Genomic DNA, 16,279 nt, shown 5'->3' with positions numbered 1-16,279 from the left:
TGGCTTTTGTGTATGTAGTGTTCTCATTAATACTGTTTTTAACTGCAGTGATCTCTCTGATAGATTTAATATTAGACTCTTGCAGTATCATGCTGTTCATGTAGATCAGGGTATGAACAGCTTGCACAGTTAAGGGATCTCAAAGGGAATGGAGAGGGGAACAAAACTAAAGATGTATTCACAAGAATGATTTTAAAGTCAAGCCACTCAAAAATCAGTATAGTCTGATACTAAGTGTGCCCATGTGGTCTTAATTCAGACGTTTTTCTGTGCTAATTATTGTGTCATCTTTAATTACATTATCACATTTATTTCCTTTTCATCTCTTAGGGAGCAAGGAGGATAAGAACTCCACTGGGATGTAGGTTAATTTTCTTTTCCATTCAAAAGCGTTGCTTTTGAATTCAGCCTGTAAACTTTAAGGCAGGTCCAGGTATTTCTGCAGTCCTCTGTTAAACACCATGTCCTGGACTCTCTATTAATACATCTGTCAGGAGTTCAAACCAGCCGTGCGGTTAATCCACTTCCCAGTCCAGGGCTTTTGTGTGATGGTAATAGTTTTCACAAACAAGATACCTTTTCTCACCAAATGTAGTGAGGAACTCTACTTTTGGAAAGCTGTCCCAGATCTCCTGAAATCTGGGTGATGATGGAGACATCTGGGCTGAATGTGTTCCCTCTCTTAACCTTTCCTGTGTGCTACAGGAGGTTCCATTAACTGTTTGGCAGTGTGCTTGATCCTCTAAGAGGTACTTGATCTAATCAGGGCTTTTTTGTGCTCTGTTTCCACAGCAACAGCACACTTTCTTTTTTTTTTCCTCCTCTCAAGGTAGCTGATGCTTTGAGAATTAGACCTGTGGAAAAGCTTGGCCTTCTTGTCCTCTATGGAGATTTCAGCTTGCACAGGTCAAGAATGGGAAGTGTAGGATGGGGAGCGTGTGAGTCTCAGAACAGTCAGTGTGATGATGAAGTGACAGTGGAAGGAACAAGGCCTATTTAATTGTGGGTTTTAGTGTTAATAGAATGGTTGTGCTGAAATTCGTGGCTCTTTCTAAGCTTTGCAAATGAAAGGCCTGGAACTGGGGCATTAGCAGCTATAATTTTAGCCCTTTGCAGGTGCTCTTGTAATCATTTAGGACCCATGCCCACTTCATGTGTTTATGCACAGTATGAAACCAGGTGTACATTATTCTGTCTGCTCATAGACACTTTTTGTGTGCATGTCATGTTAAGAAACCTATTCTTCTGTCATGACACTCTTCCTAGCATTGTGGGGAAGGGACATGTTTAATTGCTCCACTGAAACAGGAAGTCGGTGTTAAGCCACCTCTTTGGCATGGTATCTGCTGTAGGTAGCAAGACATTTCACTTCGAACTGAAGTACAGATGCCTGTTTCAACATCTGTTGCTGTGTGGAGGATTAAGAAGCTTTCATTTGAAATATTTCCATAGATCAGTCCTTTCTTGTTATCGTGTAAAGGTGGGTGAGAACAGAAGCATATAGTTTGATACTGATATATTTCTGCTGTTGGGTTTTTTCATCTGTACTTCAGAAAGCAGTCTCTTCTTATGTGGTTGTCTTATGTGCACCTAAGTACAATTGCTCTATTTTTTCCAACTGTTTTACTTTGCTTCTTCCGCAGTATCCTGGTCCTAAGAACTAAACTTGCATCTTACCTGCAGAGCATATAATTTGTGGTACTGGGCTGTTCCCTGTGGTTTGTTTTGGGGTTTGTTTTTTGATGTTGGGTTTTGTTTTTTTTTTTTCTCATTTACTCCACTTCCTTTTCTTAGGAACTGCATGTTTTAGGTAATGTTATAAGGGCTGTTCTGCTCTTAACACATTCACTAACCAAGTATGTTGTGGAATAGTCTTAATTTAAAATTCAGACAAGTCAGTTATATTACTAATACTGGATTCAGGAATCTCCCTTCTTTTAAAGGTGAATATCTAAAGCAATGTCTGTCACTATGTTATGCTTTTGCAGTAAAGGCTTCTGCTTGATATCAGTGTGGTGGCTCTTCACCACGCTGTACTGTGAGTAGTCTTGAGTCAGGATGCTGTAAGTTTTATATTTTTCTCTGGGAAATAGTAAGCAGACGTGTTGACTGGCAAAATCAGTGGCCAATAGATGAAGCCACATAATCTGGGTTATCATGGAAAGGTACATAATTTATATTCATTTTCACAGTGATATGGTCAGAAATTTACTGATGCATATAAAACATAAAAAAGCTATTCAGGATTAAGCATCCAAGTTGGAAATATCATATATGTACAAAAGCCAGAAATGAATTAAAATACCTTTTATTATTTTCTAATTATAAGCACATCTGGATGTACTTTTCACGTTAAAGATCTTGAATTTAGTTCAAAGATGAAGAGTGTTCCAGTACTGAACCTTTTTAAAATTGAATATGAAGTTTAAAATTTCAGGTCATTGCTTGACTTCAACTCTTCCTGGTTGTATGTAGCTCTTTTTGAGAGCACATTGAACTGTATATTTTAGTTTACTCAATAACTTGTTTATTGAAAGACCAGAGGTGTAAAATTCTATGTCTGTTTAATATTCAATAATTTCCCATTAAGCTACTTGACACAAGTTGAAATTTATGTTAATACTGTCTTGATTAAACAGCACTTATTATCACTCACTGTGATATGGCCAAATCGGTTTCCTAGCAGACCTTTCAGTAAAGGAGACATACTACTATGACATGTTCAAATTGGGTATTGCAGCAATGTTTTTCACTTACATAGCATCTTTCGTTTCAGAGTACTTCATTTGATCATGTATGATACTGGAAAAGCATACTAATATAATGATGAAAGAAAATCATAGTCATGCATAAGCAAATCTAAGGATTTTCAGCATTTGAATTATATTACAATTGCAGTGTAGTGCAAAGCAAATACCTCACATGTGACACCAAACAAGTCCCTGCCTCATTTTTGTCTGTTTTAAGCGTTGAACTAATGTTTTGCATTTACTTAATGGTTACATTTATCGATTGCATTTTACAGATAGCATAACTGAGAGCAGACACTGAGGGCAGTGTGCCCAAGATCCCAATATTTCCTGTAATTCTGCTTCTGTTTTCCTGATTTGATTTGGAATGATTCAGTTAAGAACTATATGTAATTTCATACATAATGGCGTGTGATCTATCAAGTGGCTCACCAGATAATGTTCAGACTCACCATTTCCCTCTGTGCATGCACCTGGCTGAGTTTTCTTGTAACCATTGTAACCATCTTGTAACTCATTTTACTGCCAAATTTTCCCAAGCTTAATACAACATGGGCCACCTACTAAGGCTGATGTCCATATTGTGTTAGAAGGTGAATAGTCCAGTTAGATTTCAGCCATCCTTGAAAGCCAAAAGCACTTTCCCCAAATATTAAAGCTATTTCTCACATTTGTTAGGTCTTTATATAACTCAAAGGCAGTTGAAGCAATTTTACTTAAACCAAGGATGTAATATTTCGGTGCTGCAGGCAAAAGTTAAAGAAGCTGAAGAGCAATTGACAACACGCTGAGAAGGTGGAGGCGCTAGTTGGCATAGCCATGAGGCTGCAGGGGCCACTGCCCTCCTGGCCCCCCTTTAATTGCCTGTACCCTGCTGGGGGCATTGCTGGTGGAGAGGTGCTAGATATGTGAGCTTTGAGTTTGATGTGAAGCTGGTACTGTAACATTTAAGGATATCGCAAGTAAGAACTGGTGAGAGATCCAGTGAAGGCTTTCTGAGGCATTAATGGTCCTCCCAGTGGAGTCCTCTTAAATTATTCATGCTGTTTGAGCTTTTAGTCCAGCTGAGCACTCTGCACTCGAATGTGATCATAGAAGGTAAAAGGAAATTAACCCTGTGGTGATATATTGAAAGTTTCTTACCAAAGTAATGATTTTGGCAGTGTGTTGAGGGGACAGAAGCAGGGGGGAACATCTCAGCTCTGAACTGATCTCAGGAAGTGCTCATGTGCTCTGCAGCAAAACAGTACACACACCCCTTGAACCTGTGTTTAAGTCCTTGGGGTCACTTCATGCCATATCCTTCCTCATCAAAGTATGTCTTCCAAATTTCAAAGAAGGTATGTCTTAGAGCTACAATATGAGATAGTACACAAAGCTTTCTAATGATGCCATGGAAAGCCTTGCTGTAGAAGGCTTCAGTGTATAAAGGCTGACTGTAGTAGCCAAGATTTCTCAATAATTTGCGTGTCAGGAACCAGGAATCTGTACCTGGATTCCAGCTTAAGCCTGTATATGTTTACTGTGTTTGTGATTGTTTCTTTGAACACGTTTACGTTTCCTTAGGTAAACTCCGTATGGTTTAGGATTCTTCTTTCTCTCCTTTCTACCATTTTTAATTTATCCCATCATTACATATAGTAGGACTGTGTACTCAAGGGGGCTTTTAGGAAGGGTTCAGAAACAGAAGCTTTTAATGCAGTGTCTCTATGGTGTTAATTGATCTGGGATACTTGTGCTGGAGTGGTCTCTTATATCCAGCTTTTACTCCAGTCTATCCCCCAGCTCCTCTGAGGTTTTACAGCAAGTATCCAGAATGTAAAACAGATCATTGCAAATTAGTGGAGAATGACCTCACTCAGAGGCTAAGAGTTACTTTGGGAATGGAATGGAGAAGGTGACTGTAAATATAAATCCTTTGCTTGTGCATAAGTTTAAGGATGTCTAAGCTTCAATTTACCATGTGACCCTTTTGTAAATAGGACTAAAATGTATTTGGAGGCAGGGAAAATAACTTGTGGTGGAAAAATGCAATATCGGTGCCAAGTGCTGGTTAACTTGTGAGCACAGGATGCAGATTTCCCCATGTGCTCACAGACACTTTATATCCAGATGCCTCCTTTTTCTTTCCCACTTACAGAAACTCATATTCAAGGGTAGTATTTTTAAAAGCAAATTATTACTTAGAAGTGCGCTGTCTGTGGCTGTGGCTTTTAGGTAAAAGACAGTTCTGAAAGTTTTACCTTGGAAAGTATACATCTTCAAGGTAGGAGGGAGTTGTTTGGGGCGATTTTACAGCCAAGAATTTAATGCATTTGGCACTTGATGTAAGCCTAAAGAGTAATTTGATTAAAAGACTGTGCTTTGGAGTCCCGCAGTCTGCAATAAAGAGTCTCAGTGAACAGTGTGTATCTCTCTATGCGGTAGTTTTGACAGGAGACTAAATAGTGTTTGGGCCACAGCAGTAAGGACCAGTTTGTGTATCACAAGTGCACCCAGGCCCCTTAAGAGACAGAAAGGAGAAGAGTTTAAAAAAAAACAGGCAAGAAGTAATATCATTCTTGTGAAGACTTGTGAAGATCGTTCCTCTGGATTGCATTCCTGATCCTGCAGCCTCATAGCTGCATCTTAAATGAGCCATTGCAATTTTACCTCCTGGACATTTTTCAAGCTACTAAATGTTTATTTTGCTTGCAGATATGAGCAATACATACTACTGAGTACTCTTTTGAGGTCCAAGTGTTACTAATGGCAACCTCTGAGCCATAACTGAGAAGCTACGTTGAAAGTTTTGCTTTACTTTTAAAGTATGCTAAGCATTTGGTAGTTAAGCAGTTAAACGCTTTCTGACATTGGCTCAACTACAGGATTTCCTTATAAACATCACTGATGACAGATAACTTAGTGTGTTGGTTTTGCTTCAGTGTCAATCAAGATATATAATGTTTAACAAATGCAGTGAAAAAGATGCAGCAAGGTCCAGAAAATCTGTCCAAAGGCTTTAGCAGTCCAGGCTTTTCTCCCACTTGCCCTGTCATCATACATGACAGAGCCTTTTACAATAGCTCTGTTCATGGTTGGTTTTGTGAATGATTGCAAAAATTCCTGTATTGTTTTATCCTTCTGTAGGTGATACTTTCTATAGTATTACTGCCTCTAAAATGTCACAAGCAGGTGCAGTCAGGCATGAACCCCTCTAAACCCTTCCTCTCAGTCAGTGGTCGTGGGTGTCTCCATTCACCTCTACTGGGTGTACAACAGGAGAACCTCACTTGACTTTCAGCCCAGCCTTCAGTTCCCCCCATCAGCAATCATGAAGGTGCCTGCAGAGCCACTGCAGTATGGATGCAAGCTTGTGACTTGAAACAAAGCAGCTATGTGCCTGTCTTTCCCTGCAGTTAGTAAAATGGGGATGTACCAGGTTTGCATGGCAAGGTTTTGTAGCAGGGCTACAGGAGTGCCTTCTTGTGAGAGGTTGCTATAAGCTTCTGCTGTGTCCAAAGACCTAATGCCAGCTGACTCCAAGACAGACCCACCACTAGCCAAGGCTGAGCCCATCAGTGACAGTGGTGTGCCTCTGGGATAACATACTGAAGAAGGGGGAAAGTTATTTTGCAAGAGCAATTGCATCTGGAGAGGGGAGTAGGAAGGGGGACCCACACTGGAGCAGTTAATGAAGAACACTTTGGAGAGTTCATGGAGGACTGTCTCATGTGGGATAGACCCCAGGAAAGAGTGTGAGGAGTCCTTCCCTGAGGAGGAAGGAGCAGCAGAGACAGCATGTGATGAAGTAACCACAACTCCCATTCCTTGTCCCCCTGTGCTGCTGGGAGGAGAGGAGGTAGAGAAAATCAGAAGTAAATTTAAGACCAGAAAGAAGGGAGGGGTTGGGGGAAAGTATTTTTAAGACTTGGGTTTTATTTCTCATTATCTGACTCTGATTTGATTGGTAATAAATTAATTCTTCCCCAACTGGAGTCTGTTCTGCCCAGGACAGTGAATGATCTCTCTGCATCATTAGTAGGAAAACTGCTCTTCCTGTCCTTATTTTGACCCATGAGCCCTTCATTATATTTTATCTCCCCTGTCCAGCTGAGGAGGAGGAGTGATAGAGTGGCTTTGGTGACCTGGCATCTAGCTGGGGTCAAGCCACCACAGGGGAAAAGGTGGGGAAATAAAAACCAGTAGTCCAAGGATGAGAGAGCAGGGCAACACCACTCCTCTCTGTCAAGAAGTGTGACAGGAAAGTCCTGCTCTGGAGAACAGGTAAGCTTAGCCTGGGAAATAAGGGGGAGGAACTGCAGAGGCTGGGTTTCACATAAAGCATGCTGGCTCCATTTAAGTATTCTGCATACCTTCTATGCTTAATAATGTTGGTATTTAAATAGTTTTAAAGTAGGCTTTGAAGTTAGAGCCATGTTGAGTTAAGGTAGAGGTCAGTGTGTTGTAACTGTTGGCTGAGCATTGATAACAACTCTGTACTTTCACATTTTTAAGCCACTTGGCAAAAAAATAAAAAATTAAAAGTATGATTTTTGATAGAAAATTTTATAATTATGGCACTTTTATGTAGCAAAACCCAACAAATCTCAGAAGGCTTATTTTTCTCTCTGCATCCACAGTACTTCATGGCCTAATTGAACATGTGAAATGAAACTCTTGGGCCCGGATTTTTCCCTCAACATGCATAGAAGCATGTATTTATGGTTTGAAGTTTTAAACCATGTTTGTCAAGTGTTTTGAAGCAAGGAAATCCCAGATGAGAAGGATATGGGTATCTCCCATTTGAATCCGTGTACAGGAGTAATGGCTGTGCCTGGGAAACTGGTACAGAGCAGCACTTCACACTGCAACCCCTGCAGGCACTGGCAGCAGTGAAACAGAGGAAGTTTTAAGGAGTATCGGTGTAGACAAGCCCAGCGCTGCTTGTGTGGAAGGAATTGGTCCAGAAGATTTTATCTTCTGTTTAGGTTTGCTGTTCCCTGCTCATGTCATACCTCCTCACTCTTCCTTCTAACTTCCAGGACTGCCTTCTCGTGCAGGTGAGGCTCCCCTTCCCTGTGCTTTGCTTGAAGAGGCTGTGAGAAACGATAGCAGAGGGTTGAAGAAGGGCGTGCAGTTGTGTTGCCTGTATTGTCAAGAGCGTTTAGAACACTTGGGATGGTGATTGCTGGAGGCAAAATGCTGCTTCAGACGTTTTAAGATACAGATGAGTGGAGATTGCACTAGTATAAAGAGGCCAGTATGTGTTGAAAGAGCAGTTACGGGAGAGCACTCCAGTGCAGGTGGAGTTGGAAAAAAGGTGGGTTTTTCCCCCCCACACACACAGTTTGAGAGCAGTATGTTTACATGATTAGTAGAAAACCAGCTCTCAAATATCTGTAATTTTCTGTATATTCCCATGGGGAAAAATGCATTCAGAGATGTGTGATTTTTTTTTTTTATATTCCCGTGGGGACAGTAGAATGTGTGAATATAAACCACCCTTGACACCGCATCTTTGGCACATCATCTGTCTGTTCCTTCAGATGTGCACATCCTTCCCTTGCACTCAAAGGTTGCAGAAACCAGCTCAGGCATCAGCTCTGAGAAGCTTCATCAGGATGCCCACCTGTGCACTGTTTCCGCAGGGGTCCAGGGACTGCCCTCAAGCGTGAGTGGTGTGGTAGGTATGCCTGTCTCCTCTTTTGTCTCCAGCCTTGTTTTCTGGGTGGATCATGAACCTCCATTGCAGATAGTGTCTTCTGTCTTGTCCTGTCCGTGGCTCCAAGTCCTTTGTTCCTAACTGGACCTTGGGCCTTTTTGATCACTCTTTGCTTGGGACTGTTAGTGTACCTTGTCACCAGGACACAGCTCTGCCTGTCTTGTCCAGATATGGTGGGACTGCAGCCAGAAGTGCCATGGGGTCTTCTGCTCTTTCTGTCTTAATGCTGCCAGCCTTTGATGCACACTGAGACCACAAGGCATTTTACCAACTTAGCCAGGAGAGATGCAACAAACTACCTGCAAGATCACAGTCCCCTTTTGCAGCTGAAACAGTTGTAAAGGTGAAAATCTGATAGCACCGTGTTAGAGTGTTTCTTTTCTTGCTGGTGGTATTTTAGTGGGGGTTTTGGTGGGTTGTTTTTTTTTTTTTTTATGGGGCTCTTCCCATCTGACACCAGCCACCCACAGTACTGGTAAAAAATACGTGGCACATTGCAGTTCTCTTTTCTGTCTCCCCATCCTTGCCACAGGTCCAACAACGGGAGATAGCGGTTGCACACTTGGTGGTGGTCACTCTGTTACTGATATGGGTTCTTGGAATGACAGGGATCTGCTTGAATAGCAGGAAGCATAAGATCTTGTCAAAAGAAATAAGTAATTTGTCATCTTATTTTTGTAGCACCATGTAGTTTCTTTTGTCTGAGTTCAAGGAAAACAGTTTCCATCCAAATTGTCAAAAGTATTATCCTCTTATTCTGCCCCTCATATTTAGGAGGGTCTCTAGAAATATTCAGAATACCTGCAGAAAAAGCTAGACCAGTATTGTTGATTACTGTTGTCTTAATTTCTGTTGCAGCTTTGCCTAAACTGTTTTCTGTTGTCTCTTTTCTTAAGCTTAAACTGTAAGCTCTTCTCAGTTCCATGTTTGTGTGGCACACTTCATAAGACTTTTTATCACTGTAGCTACAGTGATATAATTTACAACATATTTTTCCTGCAGAATAAACTGCTACTGGTATGTCTTCTCTATTGCCCATAGAGGATCAGATCATCTCTCCACCAAGATTCAAAGTCCTTCTCTTATCAACAGTAGCTCTGTTTAAGAAAAGAAGCTGTGGTACATTATTATTTTATACTTTTCCTACATGTTTATTGTTATGTTTTGCCTTGAAACAGGCATATTTCTGTGCTTATTGCTATTAATTCAGATATGCTTATTACAAATATTAGTGTTTTATAGTATTCTTAACATCAGTGTTAATGCCACAGTAAGCACTACTGGATAATTGTGTATGATGTGAAACTACATAATCTCAAATTACACAGATCTTTGCCCATGAGTTTCATTATGTATTCCCTTGGTTTTTAATCAGGAAACAAAATTAATAGTTCTTAATCTGTCCAGTCTCTACTCTTGACTGCTTTGGATTTTTTTCATGTGCTTCTTCAACCTCCTGTCAGATTGAAAAGGGGAAAAAAAAAAGGAAAGGAGAAGAAACCCACCTGACTCTTTTTCTTTATGGGTATGTTTTGGGTTTTTTTTTTTTCAGTTAGCCATTTTAGTCCATTACTTTAATGTTTTTATGGTGGTTTAGGGTAAAGTAGTGAGAACTGAACAGTGTTTCACAGTGGAAAGCATGTTAGTACTTGTACTGCTCACCTTTTAATTCCTTATATGTCTTAATATAAATTAATTTGCATTTTTACTGCATTTTTCACTATCACTGCTTATTGAGCACACAGTGTACCTTCATGGAAGTGTCTAGTTTTTCCCCTTCTTTTGAATTAGTGATTTATTTATGACCCTGTTCAAAAAAACAAGTATGAGTGCTTATAATTCTCACTGTTTGGTACTTTGCTTAAATATATCATCATGTTGCTTTTTCTTAATTCAGTTCTCTGAGGGGTATACATATATATGAAATGATTGTTTGGATTACAGTTCACTTGCATTGCCAAAGTGCATAGAGTCCTGATCACAGGTCAGGTGCCAGCTGTTTTGAATGCTCTGAATGCAGCACAAAAAATAAATCCTTCATTTTGACTCATTTGCAAGCTACAGAAATCAGGTTTATTAGTCAGAAACTCACTGTGCCACCATTTCTGCTTCTTCAGAGTACAGCATTTACTACTTCATATCTCTAAATTTTCCTACTGTTATGTTTGATTAATTCAAATAGATTTTCTGTTCACTAGTGTCATGATTTTACCAGGTTTTATTGACAGCTTGCTTTACGTCAGTGTTATGTGCCATTTTTCCTCAATTTGTGTTCTGCATTTTGTCCCATGATTTGTATAATATGAAAGTTGTTTCCATATGAATTGGATTACGTCTTTCCCTTAATAGAGAATGTTTTTGTTAGACTCTGTAATCCTCTGCATATGACAGATCTTTTCCTAACTCATTAATGTGATGTGCTCTGGTTTATAGCCCACTGTGATCACAGCCTAGTGACTTCTGTCATTCTACTGCATTTCAGTTTTGCTTGTTATGTTCTTCTCTTCTTATGTGGCAAAGTAATTTTCTCTCTTTTATACCATTCTTCATCCTACATCAGCCTCTTGAGCCCCAGATGTTAGTGGTCTAAAAATGGAACAGAAATTAACCCTGAACTCAGAAGACCCCAAACACTCTCTTTTACCACCTTTACTGGCTACTGTATATGAATGCATCTTGATGCCTCTCACAAAAAAAAACCTTTTGAAAGAGGCCAGGGATATATCACAGTGCTCTGGGGGATACCTGGAATAACCTGGGCTATGCAGACAAACCAGTTATCCAGATTTTCCAGCTATATTTCCCCCCAACCTTTTACTTTACCCGCTACCTTGAGGGCACTGTTTAGTGCTGTTCTGTCCATAGCAAGCCTACACCACTAGCTATCTGTTACGTACTCGGGGCTTACCACCCGTTTGTCAGCGCATTCATTAATGTTACAATATTCATAGTATTAATAAGTTGCACATTATTTCCATACCACAGTGTCCCTGTCTTCAGAGCTCCAGGGCAGGCCTTGCTTTCACACATTGCCTTGCTTATAGGGCTGCCATGTGCTACAAAGGGTACTGGTGAATGGGGGAAAGGAACATCTGCTGGCAGATGATGGTTGAGAGGAAAATCTTGGGCAGAGTCCTTTGCTGGAGGTCTACATTTCTATTTCTGTCAGCATCTTCAGTTGTCAAAATTAACATGCTGTATGATGGGAATATCCTGATGCTTGCTGTAGCAGGGAGGCATAGGATAGTTCCTGTCTTTACAGCAGCTAGGTTTAGCATGCAATACATGGACACTTTATTTTGCTGGCACTGGGTGCCCTTAGGCCTCATTTGTCAGCATAAAAGCAAGTGCATGTTCTCTGTTGTGCTCTTCTCGTCATCTGTCTTGGGGAGCTGTTGCCTACATCGCTGAGCTTTGGTGGGGTCAGGGAAAGTATAAGCAATGGAGATGATGTAACTCATATTCTTACTCATGCAGGGGCTGGAGAAAGGGCTGCCCAGTTTGTAAGAACTTCATTGTAATGGATTAGCTTTCCTCTTGAATGACTGTGTATGGTACATCCAAATGAGAGATTGCAAAGCAGAGCAATTAAAAGGCCGGTGTGGGCAGGGCGTTGGCGAAAGGACTGTGCTGCTTTGGCATGACCTCCTCTAGCATATTGGGCATTGGGGTCTCCTTGTTGCATGCACTTCCTGCTGGAATAAGCCCTGCCTCCTTCCGAGTGCTCCAGTAGGTCACTAATGAACCTCCGCGGGAAAAGACAAAACACGGTTCATGAATAGCTTTACAGTCCCCTTTCTCCCACCCATCCCGTTCTGTGTCCTGGGAATGTGCTGCCCACACAGTGACCAGAGAGGAATCTGGAAGCATTTGCAAGATAATGCTGTATGAAATGTTCCATTCTCACACTTTGTTCTTGCATTTTCAGAACTGTTTATAGATTTCCTTTCAGTTTGCACGAATAAGCACATCACTCCAAGACTAAAAAGGGGAAAATGCATTTCCAAATATGCAAAACCACATAACTGTAATAAATTGCTTTAATTGCGTGTGGTGTGTTTAGTTTCTGGAAGCCTGTTGTGCATTTCTGACTCCAACAAGTAGCCTTTCCTGTTTGCTAGCTGCTGTTTACCAGCCTGGCCAGCCTCCCAGAGTAATCCTCATCCAAATTCTCCACTTGACAGATGCTCACCCAGAGCTCTTTTGATCTTCAGAAGCTCAGTGTCATCGTGGATGTTGCTCTGGCAGAAGCCAAAGGTAGAGACTAGGTTTTCTCCCTAGGAATTTAGAGACTTACCATATTTTTAAACAATATGTTTTTCATCTGGTTTGTGATGTTATTAGAAAGATACAAAATTACAGTTCAAGGCAGAGTTGTCCCACTTGTCAATACAGTTTCAGCCAACTAGTAAGCACAGGCGGAGGTCATTTGTATCATCCTCCCAGGGTGATCACAGCTCCTTGGTACTTGAGCAGCACTGTTCTGGTTACTCTTTTTCCTGGTAAATGCCAAGTTGCTTCTGTTTTCTCTCTGTTACTCTTTCTTATCTTTCCCTTTACTCTTTGCAAGGACTGGGAAGGTGTGCTAGCAAAGTTCTTCAGTGTATTTTTGGGTGACAAAAGCTACAGAAGCATAATGATGCTATTTTTACTGCTGGCTAAATGGTAATTCTCTCTGTTCTTGTCCACCATTGCCTGTATTTGACCTATTGTTTTTAGTCTAGAAACGAACATGCTGTTTAACTTTTTCACCTTTTGTTAAGGTAGTTTTGAAGTTACTAAGCTTAAATTCTTCCCTACGACAATATGGAGTGGTTTAAGGTGTTGCACAGTCTGAGAAAAGGTCTTACTTTGAAGACTTTCAACTTGAAGTTGAAAAGGAGGTGGCAAAGATTAAAAGGAAGCTTTTCTGCTTTCTGGTTGGTGTTTTTCCCTACCTGCAGTGGGGAAAACCTGATAGGTATTGTTAAGATTAAATACAGAGAAGAGCTGACAATAAGATACTCTCTTCCTCTGGAAAGAGTTTTTAAGAGAAGGTTCAGAGTCAATTTGGAGAGCTGAGACAACCCTTCACATTATGGTGGCCTCTCTGTGGCTGTCATATCCTCAGCCTTCTCTGAGGGTCTCCAGCAAAGTCAGCCAAAGGGACCCTGAGTGTCTGGGAATAACCTTAGTGCAGCCCTTCCCACAGCTGTGAAACTGATAACGCTCCTTCCTCTGCTTCTCTCTGTGTGTGCAAGAGAGATACTTGTTCTTGCTTCCTGAAATTTTCTCTATAGAAGTTGCTATGCTCTCAGGATTTAATGAGCGCATTAATGAATTCATCAATCACTGTAATCTGATTAAATTGGTGGGGGAGAGGGAGCCAGCAGATGAAACAAACAGATATTTTGAGATATCTTGAGATACCAAATTAGTGACTGACTCAGCATTTAAATGGCAGTGTAGCATAAGAGATTTACTGGTAACCAACATAATCAATTTTACTCTATGGTTTTTCACCTAAGAGAAAAGCTTGTAAGCTGTTACAGGGACCTCTGAAAAAAACAGTGGCAAAGTACTGCATGTGTATGTACTTTGTGTGTACACTGTATGTGTGTGTGCTTTTTACTTAGTAACAGACGAGGATAAGGACAGTACTATGGAATGATTAGCATGGATTTTAAGCTTGTATAGGTACTGTGGCCAGGACCTGGTCAATGTGTTTTCAAGCATGTAGGAAACTGAGACTTGGGTAGGAAGGGAGTTGCTTTGTGTCACAGAGGTTTCAGGGGCAATCCCCTAGAGGACAGAGATAATGGAAGGGAAGCTTTCTGTCAGGGAGCATATGTTTTTGTGGTGATTACACTGTGTATAGATTAGGACTTCTGGGAGGGAGGGAATGGGAAGATGTGCTTGGAACATAGGACCATCTGCCAGTACCTTGGCATAGTCATTTCATTAATGAGAAGCTTATTAGCTTGAGTCCTACTGAGATAGACAAGAAAGGCAGCAAAAGGGACAGAAACCATCATCCATCTGACATTGAAATAGGGAAGAGATGACTCTGATAACCTGTAAAGACTGATTTTGTTAAAAGAACTAGTCTTGTTCTGCTCGGTAAGGAGGTATCAGTCTTACTGTTCCTGAACAAAAATGTTTTCCTTAATTTTGTGGTGGGGTATGGGACAGTCTTTGGTAGGAACAAATATGAAACAAAGGGTGAGATGGAATTGACAAGAAGGTGTTAGGAGAAAGGAAAGAACAGTGATTTTTAGTGGAAAATTGTTTTTGCATCAAATGGTTGCATTTCCCCTTTGGTAAATACCAGAAGGTGTCATATATTGAATGTTGGATATTTAATTGTGATGACAAGGGATCACACGTGGAGGAGAGAACTTTGTGAGCACCACAGTCCCAGCCCTGGCTGTGCAAGCAGCCACAGAGAGCACACAGTCTGCCCTGTGCTCCACGTGAGGCAAAAAAACAGGGGGTGCTCTGGGTGGGCAGGGAATTGTACTCCGGAGGCAAAAAGGCAGCAGTTAGGAGCCTATGAACCCTGTTCCTGCGACCTCACATCTCTGATTCTGCTGCTGACATGGTAAATGTCTGAGCTTGTGCTCTGTTCTTCAGGTTTGCTGTCCTGTAAATCAGGAAGAATTGTACTTAGCCTGTTTTAGGGAGAGCTTTGCTATTACTCTGTTGAGTCAAGACTTGAGTGCTATTGTGTTTAAACAGCTCTGGTTCTCTTTTGACAGTTCAGTCAGGCTTGAGTCTGCGTGAGGGTGAGATGGCAGTGCCTTTGACTGGAGAAAATAGTGGTTAGAAATACAAAGTGATTTGAGTGTTGGTATTTGGGAAATTATTTCCCTTTTGTCTGGTTTTATACTGTTCAGCTAAAGGGAAGGTATAAGAAAAAAGTGTTAGCCATGAAAAGCCCTATAATTTGCAACTGCCTAGGTCCACAGGAACATGGATGTGTTCAGGACACTGTGCAAGGTTTATGCAGTTCACCAGCAAGATGGTCTGGTAAATAAGGCTGGGCAAGGGCAATTCTTGTTTGCAGTGCTAGGATAAAAAATGCAGCTTCCTCTGAGGTTTTTGCTGATTTATGAGGCATGGGACACAGATGGGACACTGTCTCTGACCTTGTCTGTTGTAAATCTGTTGAAACAAAAGGAACATGCATTTTCAAAAAATGAGTAGAATAATATAGCTTAAGAGTGTCAAAACATCTAAGCAGGGTGAGCCTTAACTGAAAGGGGTTTGGTTAGTCATCTAGTTTGCAAATTCTCTTTTTGTATTGAGGAGGAGAGAAGATTAGTGGGATGAAAATGTGTGTTATTACAGAGATAAGAAAGGGTTATGGTTGGGTTCCAAAGGAGAAAGAAGTTCTTTAATATTATTTAAAAAACCCAGCCCTTTGCTGTGATTCATGTGTAATAGACATGTGCTATGCCAAAAAAATAATTATAATACTCTACTGGTGTCTATATACATAAATGTATGTACAAATTCTTGCACAACATGTATCTAAATCCTGACCCCTTGCTTGCTAAATTCAGTGGGGATAGTTCTGATGGTTGTGACAAACATTAGATGAGATTCTCACGCTGACTTGTAAATGTGGTTCAAAACTCAAGTGAAGCTTCTCCTTTTGCGTAATTTTTTCTATCTGCCTTAAAAGGAAGCACTGTTGACTGAAAGTCTAAAAACTATTTGTCCTGCACACTAGACCCTGCTGTGGTTTATCTGCTGAAACACCATTTGATAGTTTCCTACAGTGATAATATTCAATTGCCATGTCACATGCTTCTTAAACTGATAGTTCATGTATTTCCTCTCT

At 40.8% G+C, this 16,279-nt stretch overlaps 1 protein-coding gene across 6 annotated transcripts in view; it reads left to right on the top strand.

Annotated features, from left to right (window-relative positions):
• The window catches only part of NDST2 (N-deacetylase and N-sulfotransferase 2), a 136,564-nt gene that overhangs the window by 60,312 nt on the left and 59,973 nt on the right, over window positions 1-16,279 (top strand). Inside the window, exon 1 of one of the 6 annotated variants that reach the window (XM_031052163.2) lies at window positions 8,034-8,052. The exons of 4 other annotated variants lie outside the window; for them this stretch is intronic. The gene's annotated coding sequence lies outside the window, so the exon portion shown is untranslated. Of the gene's footprint in view, window positions 1-8,033; window positions 8,053-8,288; window positions 8,416-16,279 lie in introns of those variants that run through there. One more of the 6 variants, XM_034065294.1, reaches the window with a different exon arrangement.

Source organism: Melopsittacus undulatus, chromosome 8 (genome assembly GCF_012275295.1).
Source record: "Melopsittacus undulatus isolate bMelUnd1 chromosome 8, bMelUnd1.mat.Z, whole genome shotgun sequence".
In the NCBI taxonomy this organism is placed as follows: domain Eukaryota; kingdom Metazoa; phylum Chordata; class Aves; order Psittaciformes; family Psittaculidae; genus Melopsittacus; species Melopsittacus undulatus.
The sequence above is the reverse complement of the archived record's forward strand: the minus strand, read 5'-3'. Positions and strand labels throughout refer to the sequence as shown.